Source organism: Giraffa tippelskirchi, chromosome 11 (genome assembly GCF_054371585.1).
Source record: "Giraffa tippelskirchi isolate mGirTip1 chromosome 11, T2T-mGirTip1v1.2.pri, whole genome shotgun sequence".
NCBI lineage: Eukaryota > Metazoa > Chordata > Mammalia > Artiodactyla > Giraffidae > Giraffa > Giraffa tippelskirchi.
In genome coordinates this window covers 59,579,488-59,596,856 of record NC_137285.1, presented here as the reverse complement: position 1 = coordinate 59,596,856, position 17,369 = coordinate 59,579,488, and the positions used below count along the sequence as shown (strand labels likewise).

The 17,369-nt window shown below is 39.2% G+C and overlaps 1 protein-coding gene across 15 annotated transcripts in view; it reads left to right on the top strand.

The window, feature by feature from the left end:
- Positions 1-17,369, top strand: part of IQCM (IQ motif containing M) — a 589,121-nt gene that overhangs the window by 10,695 nt on the left and 561,057 nt on the right. For 4 of the 15 annotated variants that reach the window (XR_014069348.1, XM_081544023.1, XM_081544031.1 and 1 more), the window contains exons 2-3: positions 8,360-8,486; positions 12,699-12,891. The exons of 10 other annotated variants lie outside the window; for them this stretch is intronic. The gene's annotated coding sequence lies outside the window, so the exon portion shown is untranslated. Of the gene's footprint in view, positions 1-3,486; positions 3,653-8,359; positions 8,487-12,698; positions 12,892-17,369 lie in introns of all 15 variants that reach the window. One more of the 15 variants, XM_081544018.1, reaches the window with a different exon arrangement.

The window sequence follows — 17,369 nt, the reverse complement described above, 5'->3', positions numbered from 1 at the left end:
AACAAGATTACTTGTTTTTTTTAAGTATACCAGTACTTTTTTTAAATATCTTATTTATTTTATTCTTATTTATTTGGCTGCACCAGGTCAGAGATGCAGTATGTGAGATCTTTAACTGCAGCATGCAAACTCTTAGTTGTGACATGTTCTGACTGGGGATCAAACCTGGGTCCCCTGCGTTGGGAGCACAGCGTCTTAGCCACTGGACCACCAGGGAAGTCCCTCAGTGTATTTTATTTGGGTTAAAACCCTGATACCCTTGGAAGCTTCCTTGTTACCTTTTCACTCATCCAAATTTCTGTTTGAGATCTAGTCTGCAGTTTTTGTCTACAGGCTTGACATTACTATCCTACATCTTTATTCATATAAAAATCCTGATTGCCCATTTTGCATCTAATGCTTAGCATGTAGTCATTAATATTTATATAAGGCTTACAAAACCCTATTTGTTTGTGGTTATGAACATAAAAGATCTCATGACTTGAAAGAACACTTAAGAGTCACATCCAAGTATTTGGGGACAAGTGCTTTTGGAACCACTCGACACAACTATAGTGGGAGATGCAGAGACAAGATCACTTCTCTCTGCAGAAAGGACTGAAGACAAAAGACCATCCTGGGAGCTTGAGGTTTTCATTTTTTCAAGTATGCACGTGCCAGCTGAGAAAGTTGGAACAGATCAAACAGAAGGGTGTAATTCCAGGGGCATGACTGACATCCTTTGTGAGAATCTTTGGATCTTTTCTTTCACCAAAGCATAGTAGCCCTGGTGAATATTACAGTCACAATGATATCATTAAGCAAGCAAGCATTAGAAATTAACAGGAAATAATTTTTATATGCAATAAGAAATATATCTTTTTGAATTAGTGTTTTAACTTAACAAAGAAAATTTGCAGTATGCTATAAAATGTACCTAAAAGGAATAGTGGTTTGATTTAGAGGTAAGGAATTTGCAGAGTACTCAAATAGAATGTTAGAATAAAACTATTTTCATGGTAGTATGTTTTTTAACTGTAAGAAAGTTTAAAAGCCTCAAGAAATACAATAAACCTTCTTATTTCTGTGCCATTCTTGGTTGTAGCCTTCAAGTGGCATCTCTTTTCCAGTAAAAACTAACAAAAGCCAAAAAAAGCTCAGAATATAGAACCCTGCTTAAGGCTCTATGTTAGATCAGGACAGAGGTGCTTACTTAACCATTTCTTGAATGTCTTTGGTTTTCTATAAAACTGGATTACACAATTAGCTGATAGAGAAAATATATCATTTTGGGTAGAAGTTTCTGGCTTTTTTCTCTTGTCATTTTTAAAAATTCAATTAGATAAATTATCACTGTTATGGAAGTTTGTTGAGCATTAAGCTATTTCAGGTTTTGAATTTATACTGAAATTATGTTACCCTATTTTTTATAGCCTAAATATATTTCCCTGAAGAAATTGACATTAGCCACATAAGTTACTTTTGCTCACTTGTCATTTAGATCACTGAAATGTATACAATTCTTGTGAACATTAAAATAAAGAATCAGAGAATGTTAGAGATGAGAGGGACTTTAGAGATTACCAGTGCAGGGTTTCTCAGCATCAGCGTTATTGGCATTTTGGGCTGGATAATCCCTTGTTTGTGGGAGTGTAGTGGGCAGTCCTGTGCATCGTAGGAGGTTTACCAATATCCTATAGCCTCTACCCACAAAAGGCCAGTGGTGTATCTGTGGCACCTGTTCCCTCCCCCCCAGGTCCCAGCTGTAATAGTCAAAATTTCTTGATATTGCCAAATGTTCTGTGAGGGTCAAAATCACCTTTAGTTGAGAACTGTTGATTTAGTGCAACCCTTTCACTGTAAAATAATGTTAATGTCTAACCCATGTTTTCTGAATTTTCCTCCTTAGTCAACATCATAGCTAGATCTAGTATGCCCAGAGGTAAGGGAAAACAGAACACAGATATGGATACAATTTAAGGCCAGACCTTAAAAAGAATGGACAGACACAAAATTTTTATGTAGTAAGCTTCTTCTTGCTTTTATGATCCTTTTTATTACGTTCAATTCTTTTTCTAGGACTTTCAGAATTGTGTTATAATCGGAGCTACACAAAGTCACTAAATATGTTTAGTTCAGCTAACTTTTTTTTTGGCTGCAAGACTTTCTCAATGAAGGATGCAGTGTGTTAATTTACTTTCTAGTGCAATTTCCTATCTCCTCATCCTCCTGTGACAGAGTCACAGACAAGTACCAACCCATGGTCCCCTGTTTGGTAGCACTGAAGCAGATGAGCAGGGCGTCTAAGGGAGTTCCCCATTCAGGCCTCCATTTCTTACCGAGGGGCTCTGTTCTCTGCTTGGCCTCATCACATAACAAACCATGTTATTAATTTCAGTAAGTTCACTACATGCACATAATTCTTTGTCAGTTCTTTTAAAATTTGTATTTGAATCTTCACAAAAAATGCCCTAGTAAGGGAGATGTTTTGAGAGAGAAAAGTCTTTTTTTGATGGCAGCACTAATTCTATTCAACATTGACATATTCCCTATATATTTGTCAAAAAGAGTGACAAAGAAAGGATGAGGAGGTAGGCAAGCAAAAGGGGTGGGAGTAATCCTAGTAAGAGTGTTTAGGCAGAAAGAAGTGGGTGCACAGACTTCAAGGCATGAAGACTATAGTGCCTTTCAGAATGGAAAGAAGGTTACTGAAGCTGAAGCTAAACTTCAAGGGGGAAATGAGGCATTGGCAGAAATGAGCAGAAGGCAGATGGTACAGGGCTTGTAAGTCAAACTATGTAGTTTTGATTTCATTGCAAGGACATTGCAAAGCTGGGGATGATTAGAGATTTAACAGAGAGTATCTACTAGAAAGCTATTTCCATGATCTAAGGCTTTCCAGTTTTTTTGTTACCTTGATCATAACTGATCTTAAAAGTAACCCAGTAAAGAAGAGCTAAATCATAATTAGAAAGATATGGCGGAAATTTCATTTTCTAAATGTATGAGTATTTGTGGAATGATGCCAAGGTAAACAGAGTGATTAACATCAAATCGTTATTTCACATAGATACAAAAGGATATTTGGTTCAATGAGGGAAAAAATCTAGGGAGATAACCAGATCTTTTAGCAGGAGAGAAGAGAACAGTTTCTAAATTCAATTTAGAGTGCTAGTGGCCACAGTAATTTCTATTAGCATTTGAATAAATAACCTTAGCCCTTACTAGAGCATGCACATTTGGAAAACAGTTACAGTTTTGGAGAAAGCTGCTCCAGTTCAGTTTTTGTTCTGCTGATGGAACAATCTGTTCCTGTTATGGTGCCCTGTTACCTCAGTGAAATAGATGGCAAGCTGTACAACTGGGAAACCAACAAAGTCAAGCTGTCCTGACTTTTCTAGTTTAGCCTTTGAATTGTTAACTTAGCTATAAACTGGGACATGTTCAGCACAGGAGGGGGCCCATATTGCCACCCCCTAAATGTGGAATGCTTATTATTTTCCCCAGATTTAGTTAAACATATGATTGTCCTATGCAATATGAAGACGACGGGGCCAGTAAATCAGAGTATGACTGAAACAAAACCATGGTGATCTTTGATGTAAACCTAGAGTTTGTATAACAGAGCGGGATTTGGCAGTAACTCCTATCATTGTTCAACTTCTTAAAAAGAGTAAGTCCTAATATTTGACTCCTTCTTCTGGTACTGCACATAGATGACCGAGACAATGAAGAAATTATTAATAGTAAATTCTAGTTGGTACTCCCCCTGACCAAACCTATTGGACATAATTCTTTTCATATCATAAGCTGATAAAGAGAAACCTGGTATTTTATGATTATAACCTATCAGACTTTGAAAAACAGAAGTTTTTTTTTATTGTAAGTTAGAAAAATCATTCTTTTCAGGATTGTTTTTGGACATGTAAATGGTAAAAGTACTATTTAAAATGTTTTAAAATAAATGTTAAGTATTTGGCACAATATTTTGAGGAGCTTAGTTAAACGCAAAGGACTTCTGTGAGTTTTCACATTAAAATGTCAAATTCTTTTCAAATGAGGCTTTGGGGAAAATTATCTTGATCATATTGGCTTTGATTATAATTCCATTCATTCAGTGTGCTTTATTCCTTGACTTATAAAATAACTAATTTTGACTCTGAGAAAATTAAGTATTCCAGTGTGATAAAGATTATTTTTCTTTTATGCAACAAAAGAGTTCAGTTCAGTCCAATTCAGTTGCTTAGTCGTGTCCGACTCTTTGCGACCCCATGAATTGCAGCACGCCAGGCCTCCCTGTCCATCACCAACTCTCAAGAGTTTACCCAAACTCATGTCCATCGAGTTAGTGATGCCATCCAACCATCTCATCCTCTGTCGTCCCCTTCTCTTCCTGCCCCCAATCCTTCCCAGCATTAGGGTCTTTTCCAATGAGTCAACTCTTTGCATGAGGTGGCCAAAGTATTGGAGTTTCAGCTTCAACATCAGTCCTTCCAATGAACACCCAGGACTGATCTCCTTTAGGATGGATTGATTGGATCTCCTTGCAGTCCAAGGGACTCTCAAGAGTCTTCTCCAACACCACAGTTCAAAAGCATCAATTCTTCGGCACTCAGCTTTCTTCATCGTCCAACTCTCACATCCATACATGACCACTGGAAAAACCATAGCCTTGACTAGACGGACCTTTGTTGGCAAAGTAATGTCTCTGCTTTTAAATATGCTATCTAGGTTGGTCATAACCTTCCTTCCAAGGAGTAAGCGTCTTTTAATTTCATGGCTGCAATCACCATCAGCAGTGATTTTGGAGCACCCCCCAAATAAAGTCAGCCACTGTTTCCACTGTTTCCCCATCTATTTGCCATGAAGTGATGGGACCAGATGCCATGATGTTAGTTTTCTGAATGTTGAGCTTTACGCCAACTTTTTCACTCTCCTCTTTCACTTTCATCAAGAGGCTCTTTAGTTCTTCACTTTCTGCCATAAGTGTGGTGTCATCTGCAAAACAAAAAAAGAGAAATCTTAGTAATTTAAACTTAATTTTGTATTCCAGGTATGGGCTTTCATTAAACAAAATCTTTCAAAATCTGTTTATTTTGTTTTTCTTTTTTATGTGTGGAAAGGAGAGGTTGTTAACAACATAATTGGGAATTTCAGCAACACTATATTTCTTTCTACTTGATTCTTGAAAAAAATAGGGGGAATTTCTGCACTTGGAGCAGAACAAACATGTTGTAATACCATACTTAAGAACTATGTTAAAATAAGAGTGGAGGAATTGACCAGGTTAGAGATGTGTCTTCCAATATTGACATATGCCTTGGAAGAGATAACTGGAGCTAAGAAAGACTCCTTTGGTGGACAGTGTCTAGAACTGGCAACCTTTGCTGAGAAAAGAGAAGTAAGGGTTGTAAATGAAGGGGATTTGATCGATCAGTTCATGTTGATTCACTCTCACCTCCATGAATGACCTCCTCATGATACCAGCTGTTTACTTTTAGGAGGAAAATGTCTCATTATAACTTTTTGGCTCCATCATGATGATCAATACTAAATCTTAAATCGTTTAGACAAACTGATGGTAATTAAGGGATCCAGACTAAGTAGTCTTCTCTAACTGAGATATTTTGGAAGTCTTCTTTAGATTTCTGTGATCGCAAAGAGCTGGGAATATTGAATCTCAGTCTCTATCATTATTTAGAATTACCCATGTAGTTTAATCTAAATGCTTTTAAAAATTCTCATTCTGCTTTTTTTCTCCTTGGGTACTTATTATTTCCCATAATAAGGGGAAGAATAGATCCATGTATATGTATGGCTGAGTCTCTTCTCTGTTCACCTGAAACTATCACAACATTGTTAATTGGCTATCAGTTCAGTTCAGTCGCTCAGTTGTGTCTGACTCTTTGTGACCCCATGAATCCCAGCATGCCAGGCCTCTCTGTCCATCACCAACTCCTGGAGTTTACCCAAACTCCTGTCCATCGAGTTGGTGAGGCCATCCAGCCATCTCATCCTCTGTCGTCCCCTTCTCCTCCTGCCCCCAATCCTTGCCAGCATCAGGGTCTTTTCCAGTGAGTCAACTCTTCTCATGAGGTGGCCAAAGTATTGGAGTTTCAGCTTCAACATCAGTCCTTCCAGTGAACACCCAGGACTGATCTCCTTTAGGATGGACTGGTTGGATCTCCTTGCAGTCCAAGGGACTCAAGAGTCTTCTCCAACACCACAGTTCAAAAGCATCAATTCTTTGGCGCTCAGCTTTCTTCACAGTCCAACTCTCACATCCATACATGACCACTGGAAAAACCACAGCCTTGACTAGACGGACCTTTGTTGGCAAAGTAATGTCTCTGCTTTTTAATATGCTGTCTAGGTTGGTCATAACTTTCCTTCCAAGAAGTAAGTGTCTTCTAATTTCATGGCTGCAGTCACCATCAACAGTGATTTTGGAGCCCCCCAAAATAAAGTCTGACACTGTTTCCACTGTTTCTCCATCTATTTGCCATGAAGTGATGGGACCAGATGCCATGATGTTAGTTTTCTGAATGTTGAGCTTTAAGCCAACTTTTTCACTCTCCTCTTTCACTTTCATCAAGAGGCTTTTTAGTTCCTCTTCACTTTCTGCCATAAGAGTGGTGTCATCTGCATATCTGAGGTTATTGATATTGATATTTCTCCCGGCAATCTTGATATAATTGGCTATGTCTCAATACAAAATTAAAAGTTTAAAAAAAGTAAATATTTTAACATTTTTTTTTCTTTTTCATGCAGTTCTCTCCCAATTTCTCAAGCTTCTCATGGTTTTTAATGCACAGCATGTGCAATGAATGCTGAACGAGCTACCCCTGTGCCTTGAGTGAGTCTTCACTCATCTGGAAGATGAGGGGATAGACTAGGCAGTGGAGCTCATTGAGGACTGTCATAAATCGGGTTCTGTGGAGACAGACTCTGAGAGGGAGAATTGAGTGCAGAAGTTCTACTGGTGTATATGTGTTCAAGGAGACAGTCCAGTGATGAACTTAGGAAGCAAAATTGGGCTGAGGGAGAAGCTGACGTGCATTTAGGGTAGCAACCGAGGCCTCTCAGCGAGTCCTCAAGAAAGCTGTAGGGAAATGGAGGCTTTGTTCCAAGTTGAAGCAAAGTAGTCAGATGTGTATTTCTTTTCTCAGCTGGACAACACCTATGGGTTCATCCTGGGAGGAAGAACAACCTTGGGCAAGATAGTTCTCTGCAGCAGAGGCAGTGCTCAGTGAAGGACATAGCTGTGAAATATAAGCAAAACAATATTCCTTGCAACTTGAGGGTCGGTGCGTTGGCCTTGAAGAGGGGATCTGAGCAGAGTACCAGTTTGTATTACTGGTAGATTTGGGCACAGCAATTCTTTGTTATATGGAAATAATCCAGGGATGGCAGGCATATAGCATCCCTAACCATCTAATAGGACCATCAGATACTCTCCCACATTTCTGACGAACCCCTGGGACCCTGGTTGAGAATCAGTGGAGATTGCTAGGCTGAAGCATTGCTTAGTGTCTATGGCTCTAACGCTGTTGTTTCTGGATTAGAGTACCATCTGATCAAAGTAAAAAATGATCCAGCAAAGAGTGAACCTATTGTGACTAAATAATGTTGTGCTGAACCTAGTAGAATGTAAATGTATGAAGTCATTTCAGTCGTGTCCACTCTTTGCAACCCTATGGACTGTAGCCCACCAGGCTTCTCTGTCCATGGGATTCTCCAGGCAAGAATACAGGATTGGGTTGCCATGCCCTCCTACAGGGGATCTTCCTGACCCAGGGATTGAACCTGCATCTCTTCTCCTGTATTGGCAGGCAGGTTCTTTACCATTAATGCCACCTGGGAAGCCCAGTTGAATATAAATAGTTCTGGAAAATTACTGGATTAAAGGGCATGAAGATATTAAATAGCATCACCATGGATCGCTTCAGTTGTGGCCAACTCTGTGCAACCCCATAGATGGCAGCCCACCAGTCCCCGCCGTCCCTGGGATTCTCCAGGCAAGAACACTGGAGTGGGTTGCCATTGCCTTCTCCAATGCATGAAAGTGAAAATTGAAAGTGAAGTCGCTCAGTTGTGTCCAACTCCTAAGGACCCCATGGACTGCAGCCTACCAGACTCCTCTGTCCTTGGGATTTTCCAGGCAAGAGTCCTGGAGTGGGTTGCCATTGCCTTCTCCCGTAGAGTGGTTAGGCCAGTTTATATTCTCACTAGCAATCTAGCAATCTTATGCATTTACTTTTTTCTTATTAACTTGAAACTCAGTACATTTTGTTGCTATTGTAGATAGAGTCCAGCAAAGTTGGTAAGCAAGTGGGGGGTGGGTATCACAAGCTATACGGCTGTGCATGCTTTTACCCAGGTTTCACTAATGCCTCCAAGGATTTCTCTGATGATACCAAGAAAGAACCAGGCATAAGGGAGCAGAAGAATTACTAGGCACTTTATCTACAATTGATATTTCAGAAAATCCAGAACATTTAAAAGAGGTAAGCATTTATAGGGAGGAAAATGGATATGTTTGAAAGTTTTACTGCACAATTCAAACTCTCTTGATTGTAACCCTTTATTCCAACTTGACAGGTTTAGATTAGTTCAACTCTATTCTTTTAATCTCTATTAATGATTCAAAAAGAAATACCTGCTGTTAGCCTAGACTTGTTCCCAAGTGGCCAGCTGGTGATGATTTGGCAGCTTCTTTGGAGAATGACTCAATGAGTGTGGAGACTAAAATAACAAACTTATTTTGAGACAGAGCGCTTCCGGAACATGATTTGAGATTGAATTGCAGAAGTTTCCAAATATCATTTATGAACAGAAGAAACTGTTGTCTTTCAGTTTACACAAAATTCATGATTTGGTCAATTTCAGAATCCTTTACTTTCCCCCTGTTTATTTTCTTTTCTGTAATTGTTATTTACCCAGTAAATAGTCTGTCATCATATTATAGTGTGTCAGTAGACATTTTTCTAGATTGGTAGAAAATGAACCAGCCAATCAACAGCATATGTTGGATACCAAAATTGAGTCACCCTCATGTTACATTAAAAGCAAACTTACCTATGAAGAAATGTAATTTTACTTTGGAAAGGCTAAAATTATGAGGTGTTGTATCAAATATTTTGTATTAGTGGTGTTCCTTGATTTTATATATTTAGAAGCAAGTAATCAATTATGCTAAATATGAAAAAATTAATACTAAGAAGGTTGATATATTTTGCCATAATAGCAAAGGACAGTATTCTATGAAAACACATTGGTTTCCTGCTTATGGGTCTATAAAATTAATGTTTACATATCTGTTAAAAAGATTTTTATATATAAAACTTCATTGCTTTTGGAATTTATTTTTCTGTGAGTTGTGGTGTGAGGTAGAATTTCTTTTTTCCTAAATAAAAATCATTTTCCCAATTATATTTATTTTATAGTTCATTATTTTCCATTTATTTAAATGTATCTTTTTATCTTCTACTCAGTTCCTACTCTCTACAGATGTACCTGAATTTCTTATTCTCCTTTCTCAATATGTATGTTTACAGTAGAATAAGGAAAGATTTAATAACGTCCAGCACAAGCTGGAATCAAAATTGCCGGGAGAAATATCAATAACCTCAGATATGCAGATGACACCACCCTTATGGCAGAAAGTGAAGAAGAACTAAAAAGCCTCTTTATGAAATGAAAGAGGAGAGTGAAAAAGTTGGCTTAAAGCTCAACATTCAGAAAACTAAGATCATGGCATCCAGTCTCATCACTTCATGACAAATAGATGGAGAAACAGTGGAAACAGTGGCTGACTTTATTTCTGTGGGCTCCAAAATCACTGCAGAATGTGATTGCAGCCATGAAATTAAAAGATGCTTACTGCTTGGAATGAAAGTTATGACCAACCTAGATAGCATATTTAAAAGCAGAGACATTACTTTGCCAACAAAAGTCCAAAGAGGTGACTCATTGGAAAAGACCCTGATGCTGGGAAAGCTTGAGGACAGGAAAAGAAGGGGATGACAGAGGATGAGATGGTTGGATGGCATCACCGACTCAATGGACATGGGTTTGAGTGGACTCCGGGAGTTGGTGATGGACAGGGAGGCCTGGCGTACTGTGGTTCATGGGGTCGCAAAGAGTCGGACACGACTGAGCAACTGAACTGAACTGAACTGATCAGGAGAATGAGGCTAGTGTTTCATCATTAAGGATACTTGTGTCTATTTGAAAAAATTTTGATCATGTTGAAGGAATTTTTTTTTATTCCTACTTTACTAAAAGTTTTAGTAAAACTAAATGGATGGTTCATCCACATGAACTATGTGGATGTTCATATTTTTCAGATGCGTTTTCAGAATCTGTTGGAATAATTCAGTTGCTGCTCTCATTTATCCCCTCACTGTAGTGACTTCCATTAAGAGATGTATGTGTGCATGCTCAGTCACTCAGTTGTGTCTGACTCTTTGAGACCCCACGGACTATAGTCCACCAGGCTCCTGTGTCCATGGAATTTGCCAGCCAAGAGTGCTTGAATGTGTTGCCATTTCCTACTCCAGGGGATCTTTCTGACCCAGGGATTAAAACTACGTCTCCTGCATCTTCTGTATTGTCAGGCAGATTCTTTAGCACTCTTCATTTATAGCCTAGGGTTGAACCTTTGTTGCACACTTTGTATAAAAGACTGCATGTTTTTGATGTTACTTTTAAGTAACCACTGGATATAAATTTTTAATATTTTACACAGGAGGTTTGCATTTATATTTCTAAGCAAAATTGACCCATTGCTTCCTGCTTCTGTCTTTTTATAAGGTTTTGGCACCAAGTTTATGATACCAAAAACAAGACTCAGAAAACAAATTTACATATTTTTCTTTTTTTTTCATGCTGTGAAATTTTTGAGATAATATTTTAATTGTATCTTCCTTGAAACTGAAATAATTAACATAAAAAGCTCTGGGTCTGGCAGTTTTTTGAGGATAGGTCTGTGACAACTTCCTCATTTATTCCCCATGGTTTTAGTTTAGTTTTTGTCTCCTTTACAGTGTTGCTTTTAGTAGTATGAAATTTTCCTGTAAGCATTATCCCAAGGTTTTCAAAAATGTTAGGCTCTTACACTCTTTGTGTTCTGGTTCCTTCCATTTTGGGACAGAACATTAGTTAGTAGATGTGAGCGTGGACTTTGGGGCCACACTGCCTGGATTTGAATCCTAGCTCCACTATTTACAAGGTGTGTGACTTTGGATAAATTATGTTTTATTTGTCCTGCCTCCCCACCTATAAAATGGAGAAAGGGTTGTGGTAAAAACGAAATGAGACAATATTTATGAAAAGTGCCTAGAACAGTGACTGACATATATAAATATTCTGTAAGTGCTTATATTTGCTTGTCCCTAATTTTGCAGATGTCCCCTTTCTCCCTTAAAAATATTAGGCTGGCTGGTAATTTATATATTCCATCTGTTTTATTATTGTCTCGTAGTTTACCCTCTGTCCTGATTTCCTCTCTTTATTGTCATTTACCATATATGTGTATTTTTAAACATTTTTTTTTGATGTGGACTATTTTTAAGTCTTTATTGAATTTATTACACTATTATTTCAGTTTTATGTTTTGGTTTTTTGGCCATGAGGCATGTGGGATCTTAGCTACCCCTCCAGGGATTGAACCCACACCCCCTGCATTGGAAGTCGAAGTCCTTACTACTAAACCATCAGGAAAGTCCCTACCATATATATTTTTTATTTGTTGTTCAGTCACTCAATCATGTCCAACCTGATGGACTGCAGCATACCAGGCTTCCCTGTCCTTTACCATCTCCTGGAGTTTGCTCAAACTCATGTCCATTGAGTCGGTGATGCCGTCCAACCATCTCATCCTCTGTCGTCCCCTTCTTTTCCTGCCCTCAATCTTTCCCAGCATCAGGGTCTTTTCCAATGAGTCAGCTCTTTGCCTCAGGTGGCCAAAGTATTGGAACTTCAGCTTCAGCATCAGTCCTTCCAATGAATATTCAGGTTGATTTCCTTAGGATTGACTGGTTTGATCTCCTTTCTGTCCAAGGTACTCTCAAGAGTCTTCTCCAGCACCACATTTCAAAGGCGTCAATTCTTCGGCGCTCAGCCTTTTCTATTGTCCATCTCTCACTTTTGTGAGCTTCCCTTGTGGCTCAGCTGGTAAAAAATCCGCCTGCCATGCGGGAGACCTAGGTTCTATCCTTGGGTGGGAAAGATCCCCTGGAGAAGGGAGAGGCTGCCCACTCCAAGTATTCTGGCGTGGAGAATTCCATGGACTGTAGATAGGCCATGGGCTCGCAAAGAGTCGGACACGACTGAGTGACTTTCACTTTCACTTTTCACTTTCTCACACCTGTACTTGACTACTGGAAAAACCATAGCTTTGACTATACAGACCTTTGTAGGCAAAGTAATGTCTCTGCTTTTTAACACGCTGTCTAGGTTTGTCATAGCTTTTATTCTAAGGAGCAAGCATCTTTTAAAAAATTTTAAAAGATATTTAAAAAATATTTTTTTATAAATTACCTCAAATGTAATAAAGCCTTTGATAATAAAGGCTTTAAAATGCTTAAAAATTTGATAATAAATGCTTTGTTGTATTTAAGTATACTTATAAAGTTGTGTATGATATATCTTTGCAGTAGGTATAAACAAACACAATGTACATAGGAGATCATAGAAATGTCAATATTCTCTCCCAGAATCACAGATGCCATAGTTCAGACCTGTCAGGGAGTCCTCTGCCTGTGCAGTTTCAAGGAGGTTGAGTTTTCCTTGACCTGACGACGTGCTCATCTCCTATTGCTGCCAGCTCTGCAGCTTTTGTTGAACAGCACTTAAGCACCTATTCTGCTCCATGGAGAGGCTCTCCAGGCCACTTGTCAGGAGGCCAAGGTAAGGCAAGGCCAAGAATGCCTTCTGATTTGACTCATCACTCTAGACTCTCTGCAGACTGAGAGGCATCAGGTCTGCACTCTGATGGCATTCACAGTGGTCTTGAGGACCACCGTGGTCATCAGAGCCATAGAGCTCTAGGCCTGTATTCCTCCTCCAATCACACATAGCTTTTGTCACCCCAGGTTTGCTCATGGTTGTCCCAATAGAATTACTTCTCCATGGACTTGCCAATTTTGAGAAGGTGTTCCTTCTCTAGGAAAGATCTATGTTATTGAGATAAAACTCCAAATTCTATTTTATTGTGGTATACAATACTTTGGCCACCTGATGCAAAGAACTGACTCATTTGAAAAGACCCTGATGCTGGGAAAGACTGAAGGCGGGAGGAGATGGGGATGACAGAGGATGAGATGGGTGGATGGCATCACCGACTCAATGGACATGAGTTTGAGTAAACTCCGGGAGTTGGTGATGGACAGAGAGGCCTGGTGTGCTGCAGTCCATGGGGTCGCAGAGTCGGACATGACTGAGCAACTGAATTGAACTGATACAATAATTGCAGGATTACAGAAGAACCAAAATGATTTCCTCTTTTTCATTCTCTGGTCAATGCAATGCTTAGCAATGTGCAAACACTAACCATATTGGGCCTGGACTCTGATATTATTTGCAGTTATCTTGAGTCACTCAGAGATGTGTGCCTTCCTCGGGGACAAGGTAGGTGATGATGGGGTTTCCTTTGTTTTTTGGCTGAGGTTTTCAGACTTTTGCCGGGCTACCATATTAGGGGGTAGGGCCATCTGGGAGGACTAATAGTCTCTTTTATAACTTTCCTTACCAGTCACAGTTATGGGCTCATGGGACATCCAGATGTAAATTTCTTATCTCACTTGAGATACTGTAGAATGAGAAGGTGGGGAGCATGACGTAGGGATAGAAAACCAATATAAAGGTGTGTGAGAAGAAAAGCTAGAAAAGACCCTGATTCTGGCGAAGACTGAAGGCAGGAGGAGAAGGGCACTATAAAGGACAAGATGGCTGAATGGCATCACCAACTCAACAGACATGAGTTTGAGCAAGCTCTGGGAGTGAGTGATGGACCGGGAAGCCTGGTGTGCTGCAGTCCATGGGGTCGCAAAGAGCTGGATATGACTCAGTGACTGAACTGAACTGAATGAGGTTGCCGCTATTGGCAGTGGGCGCGCTATTCCATCTGAACCTCTGAGAACTGCACAGAGTGTTTCTCAGGATTATCTGCCCTGAGAACAGGAGGCTGGAGTGTGAATCCGTGGGCTTCCATCAGCCAGGGGTTGAGGGTGACCCCTGGGGTGTTGACTCCCCTCCACTCATTTGACTCCCCTCCACTGAATCCTCCTGTTAAGGCAAAATGTCTGGACCCTTTTGCTTTCTTTCTGCATTTGCTCCTGGTTTTCTGATTCATTCCTGAATATATTTAGTTCTTGACTTTTTGTCTTTGCCTGCTGTTTCCAGACCTTGTTTTTGCCCTTTCTGCTGTTGTCAAAATTGGCTTCTTCAGTTTTCACTTTTGCATTCTCCCAGACACTGTATAGCAAGCACCGAGAACAATCTTGTATATTGTCTTGGTGTTGTATACTTCTTTTTGACCATACCACTCATTCAAGCTTGACTCTCCTGAAACCCAATTCTGTTGTTCATCTTCGCTTCTTTGCTAAAACTTTGCTGTTCTCCCAAATCCCTGCTTAAGCACCAGACCCTGTACCAGTGAGGGAAGGTAGGGTACTAAAGGATAGTTGTGTCTAGAAGAATAGTTAACCCCAGCTGCAGGCCCAAAAGGGACACCTTGGTGAGAAGCCAGCATCCAGGACTCATCATGGATGTCACCCTCTCTATACTAGTGGCTTCCTGTTCTTGAGCTTGATTTTGGTTCTAGTACTTCTTGAGGGTCCCCGCCTCCCATTTGCTACCTGTAACCTGGGCAGGTTCCTTAATTTCTTTGATCTTTGGGTCCTGCTGCTGTAGAATACTAATTGAAAATGGTAGGGCCTTCCCTGGTGGTCTAGGGTTAAGACTTGGCCTTCCAGTGCAGGGGGTGTGGGTTTGATCCCTGGGCAAGGACCTAAGATCCCACATGCCTCGTGGCCAAAAAATCGAAACATAAACCAGAAGCAATATTGCCACAAATTCAATAAATACTTTTAAAATGGTCCACATTAAAAAAAATCTAAAAAGAAAATAGCTTAAAAGAAAAAAGGATAGAACCACCTGAATTGGATTGTTGTGTCTGGCACATTAGCTACTATTATTGTTAGAATCTTGAGTTTTCTGACTGACTTGCTTACCCCCTAGCAGTCGGAAAATCTCTGGGCTGTCTTTAGAGTGAGGGCTGGCAAGGTGTGTGGGATCCAGTATGTTGACTCCTCCCCACCCTCCGTCTTTGCTCTTTGTCTTCTGACGTAGAGACTCCATAACCTACTTTGCCAGAGAGTTAATACTTTCATACACTTTTAATTTTTTACATAATATGTATTTCAGGCTTTTTACATACATTAGCCCACATAATCCTTCTGGAGGATATATTTTATAATCTCTGTTTTATACCTTAAAACACAAATCAGAACCAACACTAAAGCAAAGCAAAATAAAGCAAAGTGAACAACAGCAAAAACCAGAGGCTCTGAGTGATTACCTGGCTAGCCTAAAGTTATTCATGCCATAAGGATTCCTATCAAGATTCTAATTCAGGCTTGTAATTTTAAGCAATTCTTCAGATGATGCACTTCCTCAACATTTTATCTTCTGGCTACTTGGCCTATTGTTCTAAGACAAAAAAAAAATCTTTATTTAAATATTTTAAAAAAATCTAATCATTTCTCTTCTCTCTCATTCAAAACTTGGGAGCCAATATCCAAGTTTGATAAATATACCTTGACTTGTTGCCCATTGTTGCAACAATTTATTCCGTATTTTGTCCGTTTTGTGTTCTTGAAAGGATATGCCATATTTGAGTTAATCTTTGAAAAGCCTAGAAAGTTATCAGCATCTATTAACTACTTTCCCCCTCTTTGAAACATTTGTGGCAGCTGGGCCTTTCTCCACATGTAGAGATCAAAATAAAACTATTTACAGAATGGAATGCTTCAAAGCTTCTCTGACTTCATTTCAACCTTGATGACATTCCTGTTTACTTTATTACCAGTTTGGTATTGGGAATCCAGTGAAAAGGAATTGCCAGACATAAGAGATACAGTAATTGCTGAAAAGGTGAAATTTTGGAGCCTTCTGCATTTAGACAACCTCAAGCTTCTAGCTAGCTTTATATTTTCAAAAAAATTCTGGACATTTACGTGCTGCTTTTCTTTAGTTTCTTATCCACTATCCTATTTTTCATATATCAGATGTTCACGGTTTTTATACTGAGTTCTAATGCAAAAAAAAAGATATAACCAAATGAATACATGTGTGCTCATTCGGAAGTACAAAAATCCTGAAACCTTTTTTAGAGTGTGCCTAGTGTGACATAACAGTGAAAAGTTACAAGTCAGTGTTGTTGGTGACTTATGACCAAGGTCATGGAAAACACATAGCTTTTTTTAGTTGCTGCATGATTATCAGGCCTCTGATGATAAATCTGCACCCACTGGAAATGCAGTTAACTTACCTTGGTGGTTTTGATTTATTAGCCTTGCAGTGGACAAGGTTGCCCATTTGTTAGTGCTTGCTTTATATCTGAATAGCTTGGAAGCATATAAATTTAGGCATATCTTAAAGTTTGTTACTTGGCTATTTCATATTTCATAGAAAGCATCTATCAGAACTTCAGCTTTGTTTATTTCTGCTGTGACACTATTCAGTTTTTAATATGATGAGGACATCTCATTTGCATTTTAGAGCATCTCTCTTTGTGATCAGGGCTGAAACTTTAAAGAACTGTCAGAACTGTAATAAAAACATGAAAATTACAGGTGAACAATCTTCATTTGGGGAGTAAAAGTTAAATGGTTTAAAGGGAATATATTGAAGAACTAGCGATAGATTAAATGTATTCTATTTAGCTTCTCTTTGAGTTTTTGTTCAAAACAGATATGACCCTGAGGGCTTTTATTAAACCTTGTACTTAATTTTAATTATACAGAGGAATCTTCCAGCATTGGCCTGAAATGGCATAAAAAAGATTTTTGAATGAATGAAAGGATGTGACTAGAATGAGAACTTAATGAATATGGGCTCTGAGTGCCCAAATGTGGAATAAATTCCAGGGTTAAATTGACCATAGAAGCAGTTATGAACTGTCAGCCTGAGTTCTCCTTCTTTATTGCAACCTGAGGAATAGTACGTTAGTATGAATTTTTGAGTGTTAGTCCTTGTAACTATTTCTCAGCCTGTACAATATTGTAATTTGGGGCTGTCACTTACTTATGGTGGGTAGGGGGCTGTCCTGTGCTTTGTAGGTAGCTTGATACCAGTAGCACCACCCTCAGTGTCACAACCAAAAA